Raw genomic sequence first — 18,038 nt, forward strand, 5'->3', positions numbered from 1 at the left:
ATATTTTGTGAATATGCGATAATTTGAGAATGCGAAACAATTGAAATTGGTTAGAAAAGTGAAAAATGTAATAAGATAAAGTGGGGATGTTGTACCGAAGTCGTAGGTGACATTTTGCAGATTTGAACCTACATAACTTTGCAGTAACGTTGGTGTGCACTGAAGACTATGAAGATTGCATGCCGGAAGAACGCATCATGGAAAAAAAATCGAGGCGTGGATGCGATCGTCCGATGAAATGGAACTTGGTGAGATCCTTCTGATTTACTTTCTGTACATTATATTATTAAATGATCATTTATGTTCGGAATGTGTATTCGCTATTTTTACCATCTTATCATCTATCGGAAGCCGTTTCAGTTCTGGACGCTTTATAAGTTGATGATAGGAATTAGGACCAATTTCATCACCTCCGCTTAATTCGTAAACTTGTTCAATCCATATAGTTCAACCAGTTTTAATGCCCAAGTATAGGTGAAGAAATTGCCCCTTGAAATATAAAAATGCTTGCAAGGACTTGGCCAGGTGTGTGAAGATAAGTGGGTCTATACTATTGTAGACAGTAGCGAAATCTGCAATAGCAATGGATATGCTCATCTTTGCAACTCCATCCACGATTTGTGCAAGTGTTCATGCTATGCTATGCTATCGTGAATAAGCGATAATTTATATGAATTTCAAATAACTCAACGTACATATGTACAGATGGGTAAATTATTGGTTAAATTGGGAAAAAATCCTCAGCTCAGGTGAGATTTGAACTCACGACCCTTATTCGCTAGACAAGTGCTTTACCAACTAAGCTACCGAGCCAATTAATGACCCGGCAACCTAGTTGTGGTTATATTTGCGGTTTAGGTGAAGATGATATAGATCGATGAGATTAGAATTGAACCTTATGACAACTAGGTTGCCGGGTCATTAATTGGCTCGGTAGCTTAGTTGGTATAGCACTTGTCTAGCGAATAAGGGTCGTGAGTTCAAATCTCACCTGAGCTGTGGATTTTTTCCCAATTTAACCAATAATTTACCCATCTGTACATATGTACGTTGAGTTATTTGAAATTCATAATTGACCACACGGATTGGTATTACCGAAAATTTGCACTTTGAGTGAGTCGATAATTTTTATTTTTTCAGTCATTTGAGCCAAGATATTCATAACAAAATTTATAATACATGTCTTATGAAATACATAACAGATCTTGTTATAATTGAGTAATTGTGTAACAGAAAGCGTTTATCGAAGAAAATGTTGTTATCAAAATTACTTTCAAGATTATTCTGCGGACTTATGATCTTTGACAATTTGTTCAAGTTAGGGCAAAGCTATGTCGCAGTGTTGTATTGTCACAACAAATACAGGTTGCGACATTACCATTATTGTAGCGCGATAATTGGAAATTTATTCCGTGATAATAATACAATTTTATGTCAAACCCAAAAAAGCAAAAAGTATACTTTTTACAATATAGTGCAGTTGATTGCTTGGGGGCCACAGTTTAAATGATTTAAATAATTCAAAGAATCTCATGTTGTAAATTGGAAGACGATCCATAAAATTTTGGGAACGATCCATATTTTTTTCGAAATGATCCATAAAATTGAGAAAATGATCATTGGGTTGTCGTAAATTTTCTCATGGCTGTTGTGAAGGTCCACAAATGTTGTGTTTACTCACTACTTACTATGCTTTCAGTCCTGGGCACCCATGGTGGTGCAGAGAGCCAAATTGAAAGATCTCTATCCTGGGCGATTGCCCACCATCGCCCGTGACCAGGTCAAATTTCTGTCGACTTCTCTTAGTTCTTTGTTGAGGCTATTCCACAACGAGCCTTAAGGCCTGCCTCTACTGCGATGTCCAGCTGGGTTCCAATCTAACGCTTGCTAGCAGGTTTTGTTATCACCCCTGCACAGAAGTTGTTGTATTTATTTCATCGCCGACGTTTCGATCTTCGGGTTTGAATCTTCTTCAGGGCTCGAAGTTAACCAACTTGTGAAGTACCGTGTTTGTACGGAGGTATGACAAAATGTTCACTTACGTACTTCACGGGACGGTTCTAATCGTCGGACAATGCGCACTTGTGCGAATTAAACATTTTGCTTCTCGGACGGGTAACGACAGACTTTATTGGCGACGGTTTCACAGCTTTACAAATAGCACACACACGGAGTAGGTTTAAGAGCGGTCGTTTCATGCGAATGGTTTATTGCGGAGGATCGAAACGTCGGCGATGAAATAAATGAACCAACGCTTATTTCTGTGACTGCAAGCCGAAACCATTAGAAGTCCCGCCAAAATCAGTCATCCAAGAAACAAAGTTGTTGTATTTAGAAACCATGCTATTGCTAATATCAAATGAAAAAAAAAAACGCGAGAAATATTTATTTCTTCGCAAAAAAATGATGTTGCGAAATAATTTGAACCAACGCCGTTCTGTAAGTAAAATCGATTGTAAAGAAAACATTTGAGATAAAATAGCCTTAGGCAAGTAGCATCATGGCATTGAAACCCATAGTCATGTCGGAAATTCATGACAAAGACCTAAGAGAATTTCGACGAAGCATTAATAGAAGAATTCTTTAAAAAATTCTGTTCAAAGTTCTATATTTTATCCCTGTGTATTAATATTATTGAGCAACGTCAATTCTAGGACGTAAATGTTATGTTTCAAGCGAAAATTACAACGTCAACACATGCGAATATTTTTCTATAGAACACATAAAACTCAAACAGAATTTTTTGAGAATACGTAAAAAAAATCATGCAAGATTTCCTCTAAAAATTCTGTTTTTTATGTGAATGGGTCAAGCCGAACAACCAGCATACATTTCAGTGGGTCTCAGAGGTTTCAGGGGTTTATAAGGAGTATCAGTAGATCTCAGAGGTGGTTTAAGCTATTATGGGTCTACTTAAAGTGTTCAATTCATTTTTTTATTTTTTTAACCAAAACAAAAAATGGAAAGAAAGAAAAGGCTTTTCAGTCAGTTCCTTCCCTGCTGTTGTTCGATACAGACGGATTGTGCTATTGATAGTGTCATAATAAGTTAAAATATTTAGTGAAGTCGTATAATCATTGCAGTACGTTGTTATATGAATATATTTTACACTTTATGAGTTCTCTCACACGCTCATGCGAGTTAATTGTTTTCATCGCAATAAATAATTAGGATCTCGTTTTTTTTGCGATGAAGTCAAGTCATAACTTATGTGAGTTCATTTGTATCCTTGAAAGACTTTACCAGATATATAGCAATAAGTTCAAAACCAGCACCATATACATACTATGAAAATTGTCCCTCCGCCCCTGATGTAATGCGTGCATCATTATGCGATTCCTGGTTGTCTGGGACAGATATTAGAAAATTTGCCTATTTTGATGAGCAATCGATAGAATTGCGATGGCTATCGCGGACGTCAATATGCGATAGAGTAAGGTGGGGCAAAAGTTCGATCCTAGTTGAAAATTCAATATATTTCAAAATACAAAGCAAATAAAAATAAATAAATACCGTTTAGTGATTCCACCATGCATGAGCTAAAACTTTGCTGAACAAAGTTACGCCAAATGTCTTGCAATTTTAAGATTTTTTTCGCCTCTCCTGTTGGGGAAATGAAGCCACTGCATCCAATAAGCTTAACTTTTGTGGCAATTTTAAGTTGCAACATGCAACAATATTTTGGTTGCGGAATCTCCCAAAAAATAACCACGTGGTTTATGGGCAGCCTCCAATAAACATTTGATAGTTGATGTGGAATACACTTTAAAGTTCGATCTGGATTTTACCCAAATTAGGGTTAAATTAACCATACAAAAATTAGTAGTTTTTCGCCAAATCCAGACAAAACGGCAATTTTTTATAATTTCGACCGAATTATCTCACCAGTTTCTTCATTTTTAGAGATTATATAAAAATATAATTTAATTAGACTCTACCGCATTGATTTATATCACATGCATGATTATTGCAATCATGTATTAAAATACGTCGTGGGAATATACAAATCAATCTGGAAGTCTCAGTCTCTCATAGATCTCATTAATTTCAGGGTTTCTCAGGAGATTTCTGCGGTGTTTCAGGGTATCTTAAAGTCGTTTTATGATATTTCAGGGACGTTTCAGGGGCTCCAAATGGATCTCAGGGGGTTGTTGAAGAGCTCAGAGCCATTTCAGAGGGTCTCAAGAGCTTGAAGCGTCCCTGAAATGCCTCAAAACGACCCTAAAACTTACCAAAATCCCATTGAAATGCCCTTGCATTCACCGTAACCCATTTGTAATGCCAATGAAACCCCTTGATACGCCTTTAAAATGCTCCAGAAATCCCATGAACCGCCTTTGAAAGCCCCTGTAGTGTCTTGAAATAACCCTGAAATACCTTGTAACACCCTTTAATGACTCCTTTAGCAACATTCTCAGCGCACGAAAATGTGCGTTTTTTAAAGCTCTAAAAACGGTTTTTTGACAACTTTGATGAGAATTTTGAAACAAAAAAGATAAAGCGTTTAAACTGTTTTGACCAAATTTGGAGCATTTTCCCATAGTTTTCATAGGGTGACGCTAGAACAAATCGTTTGATTGCTTTATTTTTTTTTGTTTCAAATTTCTCGTCAAAGTCGCATAAGAACCACTTTTAGAGCTTCCAAAAAAGGCACTTTTCAAGTATTTTTTACTTGAGTTACAGAAATGACACCCCTCTAATATTTTGATATGTTTTATAACAACATTTCTTCGTTTGAATGCGGACAAAAGATATTGTTTATGTTTGCCCCAACCCGGCATAACACCTTTTTTTAAACTATGATTTTTTTAAGAAAAACACCTGTAACTTTTGAACCAAAAGAGATAACGACCATCTCAGGGTACAAAACGATGCGTCTTCGAATGCTCTACAAGTGTTTCTTGGGTGACTTTGATGAAAAATGGAAACTGAAAAAGTAAACGCCAGAAAACCGAATTTTCTTGAACCACCCTAAGCTTATTCAGAAAAACACCTCTAGATCGGTCAATTTTAAAGCTACATAAAAAAATGTCTAAATGTCTTCAGCAAACTTGCTCAAAATTGATAGATCTACAACTTTCCCGAAGAATGTGTATAGTTATTCTTGCAAATAAAAAAGTTTGGTTACCAATTTCTTTGAAAATATGGACCACCCTAATTTCCATGCACATTGGCAAGAGGGCCAATACCATATTTGCCTAAAAACTCATTTGATGGCGTTGAATTCATCTTACCTCGTAAATGTGGTTCGTGGACCACTGTGCAATGGTCTCTAAAATTGTCACCAACTATCTTTAAAGATCCGTTTGCCCGTTTTTAAAGCTACCAACCCGGTCCTGATTGATTGATTTACGGAGCGCCACAGCCAGCGTTTCTCTGCTCGTTTACGCTCATGGGAAAGTTGTTCCACCCGTTTGTATTTGGCAAGTTCCAAATTGGAACAAACCACGTTCTTCATTGCGTCACCTTGCCTCTTCCCATATAGCTACATATCAGTAGCTACAAATGAGCCACTTTTGTAACCTTCCTCTCGTCGTAAAGCTCGTGTTCATTCACTACCTTCCAAACAGAAGCGCGTGATACCGAAATCGATTTGCGAACATACTTTTTTTCTGCACCTTTTCCGACAGCAGCGTCTGAAAATAAGGAAAAACGGCTTTCCCCGCCTTCGCTTTTTATCATCATCGATTATGGTCCGTGGCGGACTCCCTGCCGGCTGCATCCAAAATCAATTTTATAACCATAAATCAAGAGCAAGACTTCAACTTTTACACCAAGCGCGAGCAGCAGCTTCTCAAAGGCTACGGGAACCAAAAAAAAAACTGATCGGTTCGACGCTTTGGGGCTGTCCATAAACCACGTGGTCATTGGGTGGGGGGGGGGGAGGGGGGGGGTTTGGCCAATGACCATTTTGTATGGACAAATAAAAAAATTTGTATGGACTAATGACCACGCGGGGTGGTTGAAAAGTCCCAAAAAAATGACCACGTGGTTTATGGACAGCCCCTTTCCGAAGCGGTCCATACAAAAGCGAAACGGGGTAAACTTTTAACCGGGCACAAAACATGACTTTGGTGTAACCATCCGCCATCCGCCATCGGCATCGACATCGCGAGTCGTCATTCGATGAGGGAGTTTCTTATCGGTCAATGGTGCAAAGTTGAACAAGCAGCTGATGCAGCCGTACGCTGGAGGCTAGCTTACCGCCTGGGTTATGTTGCGGTTTTGTGCCGTAAATGTGAGCAGGAGGTTTTACTTTCAGGCTCACCTGGAATCGTTACTGAGTGGTGTGGTGCCACTCTACTCGTTTGGACGAGGTGTACACGTTATTGATCATAGAAAAGTACCAAATATGTTTAGAACCTAATAATGCATTTCTTAATTTTGTCTCAATATTTTAAATAATAATTCAAAAACAAACCTTTCAATTATTCATCTTCATCTTTTTGGTTGAGTCTCATTTGAAATAAAGTCTGCTTTTAAGCTTTCCGCAACAACTAGGAGAACACTTACATTACATTTGAAACTCATTTGAGCGATGTACAGGAAAATAATTACAGATCCACTCTAATGCCCATGCACACACAAGTACGGAGTAGACCTGTGCGCCGACTATATTTTGCTCAGCGGCGGCGTGAGGGCTATTTTTGGCCGGCGGCGGCAGCGTCATCGGCGTCGCGCCGGTGACAGCTTTTGGAGGCGGCGGTGGCGGCGGCGGCGTGAATCGGCGTGACCAAAATTTGACCATAATGTAACATTGGAAAAGCAGAGAAGTTGTCAATACGGCCGAGAATTTGTAGCCTGAGATTTTTCGTGACCGTTGATGCCATAAGCTATTACCAGCGGTGTCATGGTCGCAATTTTTTCCACAGTCAAGTTCGCAGATTGTGAACAATCATCGGTACCCAATTATGTAATTTATTTTTGGTCCATTACTGTCAGATCGGTGTGACACGCTAAATATAATTTACACAAAAGGCAATTTACACGGAAAAAATACACGATAATTAATTTTATTGGGTACCGGATAGGACACACAAAATTTAATGGTTTTTTTTGGTACATCAATGTCTTGAAATTAGTCAATGATATTACGTTTGAATGGATACCTTTTTATTTCTGTTCGGGTCCGTCACTGCGACCATATTAGACCTATTGTGACATAACCCGTATCCTTAGTGTAGCGCATGTTGCATTAGTCCATGGCATATAAAGGGCAAAAACACTTTTCGTTTTGATGATTCACCTGGGCTTGGTAGGGGAATATCTGTAAGTAAAAAGAAAATCGCGTTAAGTACTGTTCCTTTGAATTCCACTAAGAATTTGCATCCTTTAACAGATACGTATTTCGACCTCAACTGTAAGGTCGTCTTCAGTGTCTTGTACTCGAGTCGAGTCAAGTACAAGACACTGAAGTCGACCTTACAGTTGAGGTCGAAATACGTATCTGTCAAAGGATGCAAATTCTTAGTGGAATTCAAAGGAACAGTACTTAACGCGATTTTTTTTACTTACTTTTCGTTTTGTTTTCTTAGAACCTACAGATGCTATCAAGTTTAATAATAACCCGACTAGAAAATTATATCAAGTTCATATCATATTGTGTTATGATGTTATAATATTTTTCTATAACTTATTATGTTACATATAACCTAGATGCAGGATGATGTTAATATAACAAAAAAATTAACAAAATGCCTAATGGTCTAATCAAGATTATAACATATTTTGTTATAATCGTATCAAAATTATAACAAAATGTGATATGAATATTAGCCTTAGGATTACTAGTTTCTATCAAAATTCGATACAATTTTGTAACATTATTTTCCAAATGTTGAAGATATAAAACTAAATTATAATACAATGAGTTTTCAAACAACATTTATAACAAAATGTGATATAATTGAGTTAAAGTATTTTAAAAACACCAAGGATATTGAACATGATTATATCACAATGAGTTATAAGTACCATAGTTTGTTAGGATTGTGTTATGTTTTTGTTACAATTCTCTAGTCGGGAAGGTCGTACTATTAACACTAAGGAATCCCTGTATGGTTTCAGGCAGGAATCCCAAAGGAATTCTAGGAGGAGCCTTATAGAAAATCTTGGAGATATTCATGAAGAAAATTCTGTATTAATCTCTTCAGGAACTGCTGAACGAAACCCTGGAGGAACTTCTGCAGGAATCTCTGGTGATTCAAGAATCTCTCTTAGAGTGATCCCTGCAGAAACTTCTGAAGAAAACCCTGATTGAAATCTTCGATGATTTTGAGGAGGAAATCCCCGAAGGAATTTCAGAAGGGTTCCCCAAATGAATTCAAGCAGGAATCCTAAAGAAATAACAGCAAGAATCCCCAAAGGAACTCCAGGAGGCATCCACGAATAAATTCCAGCGGGAATTTCTGAAGGAATTCGAGAAGGAATCCCCTAAAGATTTCTCGGAGGAATCAACGTAAACTCCCAAAGAAATTCAAGCAGGAATCCCCAAAGAGTTTCCAGCGAGAATTTCCAAGGGAATTCGAAAAAGAATCCCCAAAAAAATTCCAGGAGGAATGTATGAGCGAATTCCAGGAAAAATCTCTGAGAGAACTCTAGGAGGACAGAATTCGACCAGGAACCCTCGAAGGAATTGAGGAAAAAATGAGGAGGAATCTCCGACGGAATATCAAGAGAAATCCCCGAAAGAATTCCAGAAGGCATCTATGAAGGAAGTCCAGGAGGAATCCCCAGAAATAATTTTCAAAGGAATTCGGGGAGGAATCCACAATAGATTTCTAGCAGGAACCATTGAAAAATTTCTAGAAGGAACCCTCGAAGGCATTTTTGGAGCAATCCTCGAAAGAGTTCCACGAAGAATCCTCGTAGGAATTCCATGAGAAAGCCCTGAAATAATTCTATGAGGAATCCCCGCAGGAACTTCGTGAGGAAATCCTGAAAGAATTCAAGCAATATTCTACAAACAAATTGTTGCAGGAGTCCCCAAATGAATTCCAGCGGAGGAATCACCGAAAGAATTCCAGAAGAAATTTTCGAAGAAATTCTAGGAGCAATCACTGAGGGAATCCCAAAAGGAAACCATGAAGGAATTCTAGGAGGAATTCCATGAATAATTCCCGGAGGAATTCCATGAGGAAATCACGAAGAGTTCCAATAGAAATCTAGGAGAAATCACCGAAAGATTTCCTGGAGGACTCCTGGACGAATTTCACGAAGAGTCCCTGAAGGAATTCCAGGAGGAAACTCCGAAGAAATTTCAGGGGAAATCCTCAACTGAATAGCAGGAGAAATCCCCGAAAGAATTTCAGGAGGAATCCATAAAGGAAGTCTAGGAGGAATTCCCGAAGAAATTCCAGAAAGAATCCCTAAAACAAGTATAGAAGGACTCACCTGAGGAACTCCAGGAGAAAACCGCTAAGGATTTCCAGAAGGAATCCACGACGAAATATCAGGAGGAATCCTCAAAGAAAGTCTAGAAGAAAATTCTGAATGAACATCTAGGACGATTCCCTGAAGGAATTCCAAGATGAAAGTCCGAAAAAAATCCAGGAGAAATTCCCGGAGGAATCCTACGATGAATCTTCGGAGGAAGTCCAGGAGGAATCCTCGAAGAAATTACAAAAGAAACCGTAGTACTTTTAGCAGAATCTCTCTAAGGGAATCTATCCGGGTAGAGGGGAGGATTTGCTGGAGGTATCTCCTAAAGAACTCCTGGAAGAATTCCAGAAGGAAACCCTGGAGGACACCGTGAAAGATCCCTCAAAAATATCTAGAGACATGCCTGAATGTTATCCTCAGTAAATTATTGGAGGAACTTCTACAAGATTCCCTGAAGGAACTTCTGTAGGAATTCCCGAATGAGCTCCTGCAGAAGTCTATGATGTAACTCCATGGAGTCCTCCTGGAAAAATCTCAATCTCAATCAACAATTTGAAATAACCTCAGGAGCGACCCCAGGAAGAAGTCCTGGAAGAATCTCCAAAGAAACTTCTCGAGATTGCCTGAATGAATCTTACATGGAACTCTTATATAGAAAATCTTTTGATTCTCCTGTGAAGGTCTCCTTGGATACTTCTATAAGATTCCCTGAAGGAACTCCTGGAGAGATTTTTGAAGGAACTTCTGTAGAAATCCCTGAAAAAATTCAGGAGGAGTCTCTGAAGAAACATCTGCAAGAATCGCTGAAACTTCTGGAGGAATCTCTGAAGGAAAACCTGGACCTAAATCAGTCCAGGAGTTTCTTCAGATATTTCTAAAGTAACTTCTGAAGGGATCCCTGCAGGAACTCCCAGACTAATTTCTAAAGACCTTCTGAAGGAATTCTTGTAGAAACTTCTTACGGAATTGTTGAAGGATCTTGAAGTATTTTTGAATTCTCCTGAAATAATCTCTGAAGGGACTTCCGAAAGGATACCTGAGCGAACTCCTGTTGAAATAGCTCAGGGAACTTCTGAAGGAATTTCTAATGAACACCTGGAGGCATCCCTGAATCCTCCTGGAGCTATTAAGGAGAACTCCTGGAGAGCTCGCCTAAGGAACTTCTGGAGCAATCTTTGAAAGAACTCCTGAAGAATCTCTAGAAAATTTTCATGAGGCATCCCGAAGTAATTCCAAGAGGAATCCCCGAAGGAATTTCAGGAGGGATTCTTGAAGAAATTCTAGTAGGGATGCTGGAAGGAACTCCTGTAGAAACCCTTGACGAAGCTTCCGGAGTGATCTCTGAAAGATCTCCTTGAGCGAGCCCTACAGAACGTCAGACGAAATCACTTGTTGGAATTCTAGAGGAATTTCTGAAAAATCTAAGGAAACTCCTGGACAAATTCCTAAAGAAAATCCTGTAGGAATTTCTGAAGGAACTTCAGAAGACATCCCTGAAGGAACTTTCAGACTAATCTCTGAAGGGCCTTATATGGGTATTTCTAGGAGACATCTCCGAATCCTCCTGAAAGAATTTCAGAAGAAACTCCTGGAGTTTTCCCTGAAGATACTCCTGTCAAGATCTTCCTGAGAGATCTTCTGAAAGAAAATCTTTGCTGAAACTCCTGGAGGCATTTTTGAAAAAATTTCTGGAGGAATCCCTGGTGAATCTCCTGGTGAATCCTTTTGAAAGAATTTATGAGGAAACTGCTGAAAAGATGTAAATGATAAATAATGAAAAAAAAAACTGATGAAAAATAGTTTTAAGAGTTTCGTATTTTAATAGACATCCTGAAATTCCATTTGAATTTCTTCAGAAGTTCTTAATAACAGTTTTCTGCAGAGTTTGTCTAAAACAATACAAAACAAAAGAAAAAGACATACCAAAGTTCCAATGACCAGACTTCAAATTATTACAACGTACTGTTTTCAGTTTATGATATTGAAATTGAAAGGCATAACTTAAGTATTGATTTTTTTTATTGATATTTTTTAATTGTATTATTTTCAAAATACAATTCGTTTCTGAATAATCTCATGGTAATCCGCTAGTAAATGGTTTTGACTAGCGTCTATAAATACAAAAATAACCGAATATGAATAATCAATTGTTTTCGTATTACATTTGCAGATGAGAGAATCAATGATGAGAAATCAATTATTGCAGTCAAACTCTTATAATAGTGATAGTGAAGTTATAACAACTTTATGTAAACTTAATTGAACTTAAGTGAACAATGAAAATTCTCGGCGTGACAAACAGCGGCGTATGGCGTGCCGCCGATACCTCGGTCGGCGGCAGCGTGGGACAAAAAGTGTCGGCGGCGTGGCTCGACGGCGCACAGGTCTAGTACGGAGGACATACCAAAAAGTTTGATGCTACCCGTCGTGCAGCACATATTGATTCGTTCCAGAGCGTTGAAGTCAACACGTTTCAGCGGAAGGTTGTCCGTGTCCAGCATTCACCTACCTACGGGCTAATCGGTGCAGTTTGGCGAGAAATAAATGGTTATTATAAATTAATTTTGCCTCCCTCTGTTCCGCCGGGGTGAACACTGGGAAATCTCTGCAGCACTCAGTAGCATAATGCCGTAGCATGTGCCGTGTTGCAGCAGAACATCAATATACCGGGACCGACAATCCAGTTTGGGTTTTATTATTCCTGCATTTATTCGAGATGTTTTGGCTCAAAAAAATCTTTCAATTATGAAACTTATTTATAATTATTTAATTGATATATGTTATTCTGTTTGATACTTTTTGTTGTTTTTTCTTGCATTTTATTTTCAGATACCTTGTTTTTTGAATGATTTTCTATGCCCGTACTGATGTTTCAAGCTTGACCTTTGGTATCGCGATGACACATGGACTCCCTTGATGGCTTCGGCTCCGATATGGAATTACTCCGGATGAGCCTGATTTTTATTCCTTTTATTATAACGTTTTTTAGAAAAGATAAAGAGGTTTTGTGCCTCTTTGAGGAAGATTTCAAATGGAAATCACCTCATGGGGGCTTTTCCCTCTTCTAAATTTAAGTAAAATAAATAAATAAATAAATAAACCGGGACCGACACGACGCGTACGCGGTTCGATACAGTTAGTGTCATGGGGGCGTGTTTTGTGGTGGAGTTTCTATCGTCATTTTTTTCTTGATTTGGAACCTATGTTATTATTAGCTTTATTAGGGAGATTTTCAGCCCGAGGCTGGTTCATCGCCATAGAACCAATGTTTTTGAAAACGACTCTCAGTCCCAAAGAGCTCTATTTTCAGTTACACTGTTCGATATGGGATGATACCCAAAATTACCCAAAGTTTCGACCACCCAGATAGCCAGATAGTTAAGGAATGTTTGAATAATATCGGAACACAACTCCATGGTTTAAACCCAAAGTTTGTATGGGGAACTACTTACCTACTTTCATGCCTGAGCGAGCACCCATGGTGGAGTAGAGGACCGAATCGTTAGATCTCCATTCTGGGCGATTGCCCGTCATCTCATCGCCTTAATCTGTGGCCAGATCAAATTTCAGTCGACTTTCTTTATTTCGTTGTTGAGGCTGCGCCGCCATGAGCCTCTGGGTCTGCCTCTGCTGCGATATCCTGCTGCATTCCAATCTGAAGCTTGCTTGCAGGTTTATTCCCCGCCTCTGCGTAGAGTGTGCACGGCCCACCTCCACTTTCGCTCCCGAATTTCTGTCACTATCGGCTTTTTATGACATCGACCATGGAGCTCCACGTTGGAGATCGAATGGTCATACCACCACAAACGAATTATATACCGCACGCACCTATTGATGACAACCTGCATCCGTTGAGTGTTCTCCACTGATACACACCAGGTTTCACTGGCGTACATCAGCACAGATTTCACGTTCGAGTTGAAAATTCGGATTTTGATGCGTTAACTAATCTGGTTGTTATACATCCTTGCATCTTTCCACCGGCAACGACCCGGATGGAATCGGACCGGAAAGGACACTGTTGTGCAGTGCTCTGCTTAAAAAGGCCTTGTTCTGAGCTTCAATGAGGCCGATAATTTTCTCTTGGATACCCTTGCGCCTGAGAGCTGTTGGTGGTGTGGTCGACATTTCAAAAAGGTTTCCAAAGTGCTCGTACCAATGTTTTAGCTGGTCAGCCGGGTCGGTCAAAAGCTGTCCAGATGTGTCTTTCACGGGCATCGTAGCATTCATCTTAGACCCACTAAGACGACGTGAAACATCGTAGAGAAGACGAATGTCGCTAGTATTTGCATCTTTCTCGCTTTCGTTGGCTAGGGAGTTCACCCACGCTCTTTTGTCCCGTCTCACAGTGGTTCCGCCATAGGTCATTAACCTTCATCCAGCCAACGTACATTTGTCACCTTCGGAAAAGCACAAAAATGGTCATAACTTTTTTGTTTTTGATGGATTTTGATGAAATTTTCACAACTTTCCGAAAAACTCTTCTAGTTTAAGATTTTGGGGACATGGGTGCCTGGTCCACATGTTTCCGGAGTTATTCCAGATTGTCTTGGGGTACCAAAATTGGTCACATACTTTGCACAACGTATACCTCAAGATCCCCATGAGGTAGAAGTATACACACTTAATTTTGATTACCGAGTTCAGTAATTTCTGACGAGATTAAACCTGCTGAGCACCGACCTCGTTCAGCGAAAATGCATTGTTTACCTTTTCCATACGATTTTGACAGTTGTTTTACTGAACCTCAGTAAAATCGATTACCGAAACTACCGAGATCGTACTGCTGTTATAATCTCGTCAAAAAAGTACCGAACAGGCAATTCAGAAATGAGTGTGTAGTATCTTCGGCGAATTTGTTCAGCAGGTTAAGAACTAATGGCAATGGCGACTTTTGTTCGCGGTTCGGCCGCTAGGCGGCGCCAGTGTCAAAAATGTTCAAACCCGCATATCTCAGAAATATGATCAGATAGAATGATGCTGTCTTCAGTAAAGTTCTTCAGCAAGCTCAGAACTATCTGATAGTAAATTCTTTGGTTTGGGATTTATCCGCTAGGTGGCGTCTTGTGTCTGAAAAATTGAAATACGTATATCTCGATACCCTAATAAGGTACAGGCATGCGGTTTTCAGCAAAGTTGTTCAGCAGGCTAAGTACTATCTGGCAATGGCGTATTTGGTTCAAAAATGTTCAAACTTCTGTATCTCAGAATCCTGATAAGATAGAATGATGCCGTCTTCAACAAAGTTCTTCAGCAAGCTAAAAACTGTCTTTGATGCGTGATTTATTCGCTAGATGGCACCTTGTGCAAAATATTTAAACACGTATATATCGATACTCTAATAATGAGCTAAAAGCATGGCGTTTTTGCAAAACTATTCGGCAGGTTGAGATCTATCCTGCAATGGTGACGCTAGGTGACAATGTTCAAATAATTTTATTTAAAAATTCTGAAAATGCCCAGCACATTGCTCCGAAAGTTAAAAGAAAGTAAGACGTATCTGTTATCCTTGGTTCTAATATTATTCGATAGGTTCAGACTAGTGTAAAAAAAAAACTTGTGTGAGCACCCTAATGAACAAAAAGAATTCCGTTTTCAGCATTGTTGTTCAGCAAGCACAGAGCTATTTGGCAGGATAGTAGGCGATCGAGTACGGTGGTGCAAGAGGCAATACTTTTACACCGTCTTTGACCCTTTGCGAACAAATTTTGTCACCCCTTGGTCACCCCACAATTTTGCTTCTTTTGGTCCGTTTTCCTTCCGGGAATGTATCAGGTAATTTCTATAGGAATTCTTCCCGGAATTTTTGCAGGAATTCTTCCGGGATTTTTTCCAGGAATTCCTCTGGGAATTTTTTTCAGAAATTCCTCCGGGAATTTTTCCAGGAATTCCTCCGGAAATTTCTCCAAGAATTCCTGTTGGAATTCCTCAAGAACTTTTTCCAGGAATTTCTTCAAGAAATCCTCCGTGAATTCCTCTAGGACATCCTCCAGAAATTCCTCCGGGAAATCCACCAGGAAATCTACCAGGAATTCTCCCGGGGAATCCTCCAGGAACTCCTTCAGGGATTTCTCCACTAATTCCACCGGAAATTTATCTAGGAATTCCTACCGAAATGTCTCCGAGAATTCCTCCGGAAATTTATCCAGGAATTCCTCTAGGACTCCCATAAGGAATTCCTCCGGGGATTCTTCCGGGAATTTTTGCAGGAATTCTTCCGGGATTTTTTTCAGGAATTCCTTCGGGAGTTTTTTCCAGAAATTCCTCCGATTTTTTTTTCCAGTTTTTGCTTCGGAAATTTCTTTGAGAATTTCCCCAGGAATTCTTCCATTAATTCATCCGGGAATTTCTTCAGGAATTCCTCTGGGATGTTCTACAGGAATTCCTCCAAGAATTTCTGCGGATTTTTTTCCAGGAGTTTCTCTAGGAATATCTCTTGCAATGTCTCCGAGGATTCCTCCGAGAATTTCGCCAGAAATTCCACTAGATATTTCATCACGAATTCCTTCCTGGAGTTCCACTGATACCGGTGATTCCTTCAGGAATTCCTTCGGTAATATCTCCAGGACTTCTTCCGGGATTTTTTCAGGAACTCCTGCGGGTATTTCTCCAGGAATTTCTCCGGAATTGTTTGCAGGATATTCTCCGAGAATTTCACAGAGAATTTTCTCAGGAATTATTCCTGGAAAATCTCCAGGAATTTACCAGGAATTCCTCCATGAGTTTCTCCAGGAACTTCTTTAGGAATTTCTCCAGGAATTCCGTCAAGAATTTCTCCAGGAAATCCTCCAGGAATTGTTTTGCGAATTTCTTCAGGAAATCTTCCAGAAAATCTTCAGGAAATCCTCCGGGGATTCTTCTGAAATACCTGCAGCATTTGCTTTAGAAAATTTTGCGAGATTTTCTCGGGAAAACTTGCGGGATTTTCTCAGGAAATTCTCTGGGAATTTCTCCAAGAATTCCTCTGAGAATTCCTCTAGGACTTCCTCCAGGAATTCCTTAGGAAATTTCTGTAGGAATTTCTCTGAGAATTCCGAAGGAATCACCGGAGGTATTTTTGATGGGAGTCCTAGAGGAATTCCCGGCAAATTCCTGGATGAAGTCCTAAAGGAATTCCTAGCAGAATCACCGGAGTAATTCCTGAAGGACATTCCCGGAGACATTCCCGGGGATATTCCCGGAGAAATTCCTGGAAAAAATCCCGGAGAAACTCCTGGAGAAATTCCTGGAGGAATTCCCGGAGAAACTCATGGAGGTATTTCTGGGGAAATTCTCAGTGAAATTCTCGGAGAAAATCCTGGAAAAAATCCGAAGGAATTCCTGGAGCGGTTCTCGGAGGAATTCCTGGAGAGGTTCCCGGAGGAATTCCTTGAAAAGCTCCCAGAGAAATTCCTGGAAAAATTCCCAGAAGAATTCCTGGAGAAATTACCGAAGGAATTTCTGGAGGAATCCGCGGAGACATTCCCGGAGGAATTCCTGGAGAAATTCCCGGGGGAATTCCTGGAGGAATCCCTGAAGCAGTTACTGGAGGAATCCCCGGAAGAATTCCTGGAGAATTTTCCGGAGGAATTTCAACCACACGACTGCCGGAAGGTTAACTTTTTTCCTCGTACTTCGAAAATTTTCAAATTTTGTAATAACAAGATTCACTGTATATGTCACTGTCAAATGTTCAGCTCGATTACATAGAAGAACAAAGTTACAGCACATCGAAAATGGTTATTTTGTATGGAAACCGGCTTTTACTACTTTTTTATGAACACAACTGCACGTGTACAAAAACCTTTGTTTCTTGCAATAAATATAAGATTAACCCTTCCGGACACGCGTTGTTGTAAAAAGTACAAAGCTACCAAAAAAAACCTCGATCGTAGTACACAACGCGAGCGCGGTGCAGTTTTAGAATCTAACAGGCGCGCGTCCTGAAATGTTAAAAAAATATCCAATTTAATCTAGTTATAATAATAGGGTTCAAAACGCCAAAGTGCACCCTTATACGTGCAAAACAATCTTTGTTCAATCCATTCTCCTAGGAAGCCATCGAAATTCCTCGAAGAAATTAATTGTTCTAGGGATCCATTCAGACATTTCACAAGGATTTTTTTTTTTCAGAAATGTGACTCCTTCATGAATTCCTTTAGATATGTCTGCACGAAAAAATTCCCCTGGGATTTCCTAAGAATTCACATCAGTGATTCTTTCAAAAAATCTGCCAGGAATTTTATATTAAATAGCTGCTGCAATTTTTTTTAAAAATCCAGAAATATCTCCCATAAATCCTTCAAAAAATGTTTCATGGATTGATTCCTAAATCGCCGCATAAAATCCGGCAGGAATTCCCTTTATAAAATCTTCAATGGATTACTCTAAATCATTTTATAGGGATTCGCTTAAAATTCTTACATGGATTGCATCAGATTTGTTTTTTTTTTTCTAAGGGTCTTGAAGTCGTTCAATTCCTTCAGTAATTTTTAATGAATTCTTTTGAAAATTCTTCAGAAATTTCTACAAGAATTGCTTCAGAAATTCCTTCAGCGACTCCGTCATAAAATTATAATGTTCGTTCTCAAATCATCCAACATATTTTGGAATTTCTTTATGGATTCCTCACGAGATTCATGCATGACTTCCACAACGAGAGATTCATGCAGAAATTA

At 39.3% G+C, this 18,038-nt stretch overlaps 1 non-coding gene across 1 annotated transcript; it reads left to right on the plus strand.

The window, feature by feature from the left end:
* The first annotated feature begins 927 nt into the window (after positions 1-927).
* Positions 928-999, plus strand: Trnaa-agc (transfer RNA alanine (anticodon AGC)). The gene has a single exon. It is a non-coding gene; the product is annotated as a tRNA-Ala (tRNA).
* The last annotated feature ends 17,039 nt before the right edge of the window (positions 1,000-18,038 follow it).

This window comes from Aedes albopictus, chromosome 3, assembly GCF_035046485.1.
Source record: "Aedes albopictus strain Foshan chromosome 3, AalbF5, whole genome shotgun sequence".
In the NCBI taxonomy this organism is placed as follows: domain Eukaryota; kingdom Metazoa; phylum Arthropoda; class Insecta; order Diptera; family Culicidae; genus Aedes; species Aedes albopictus.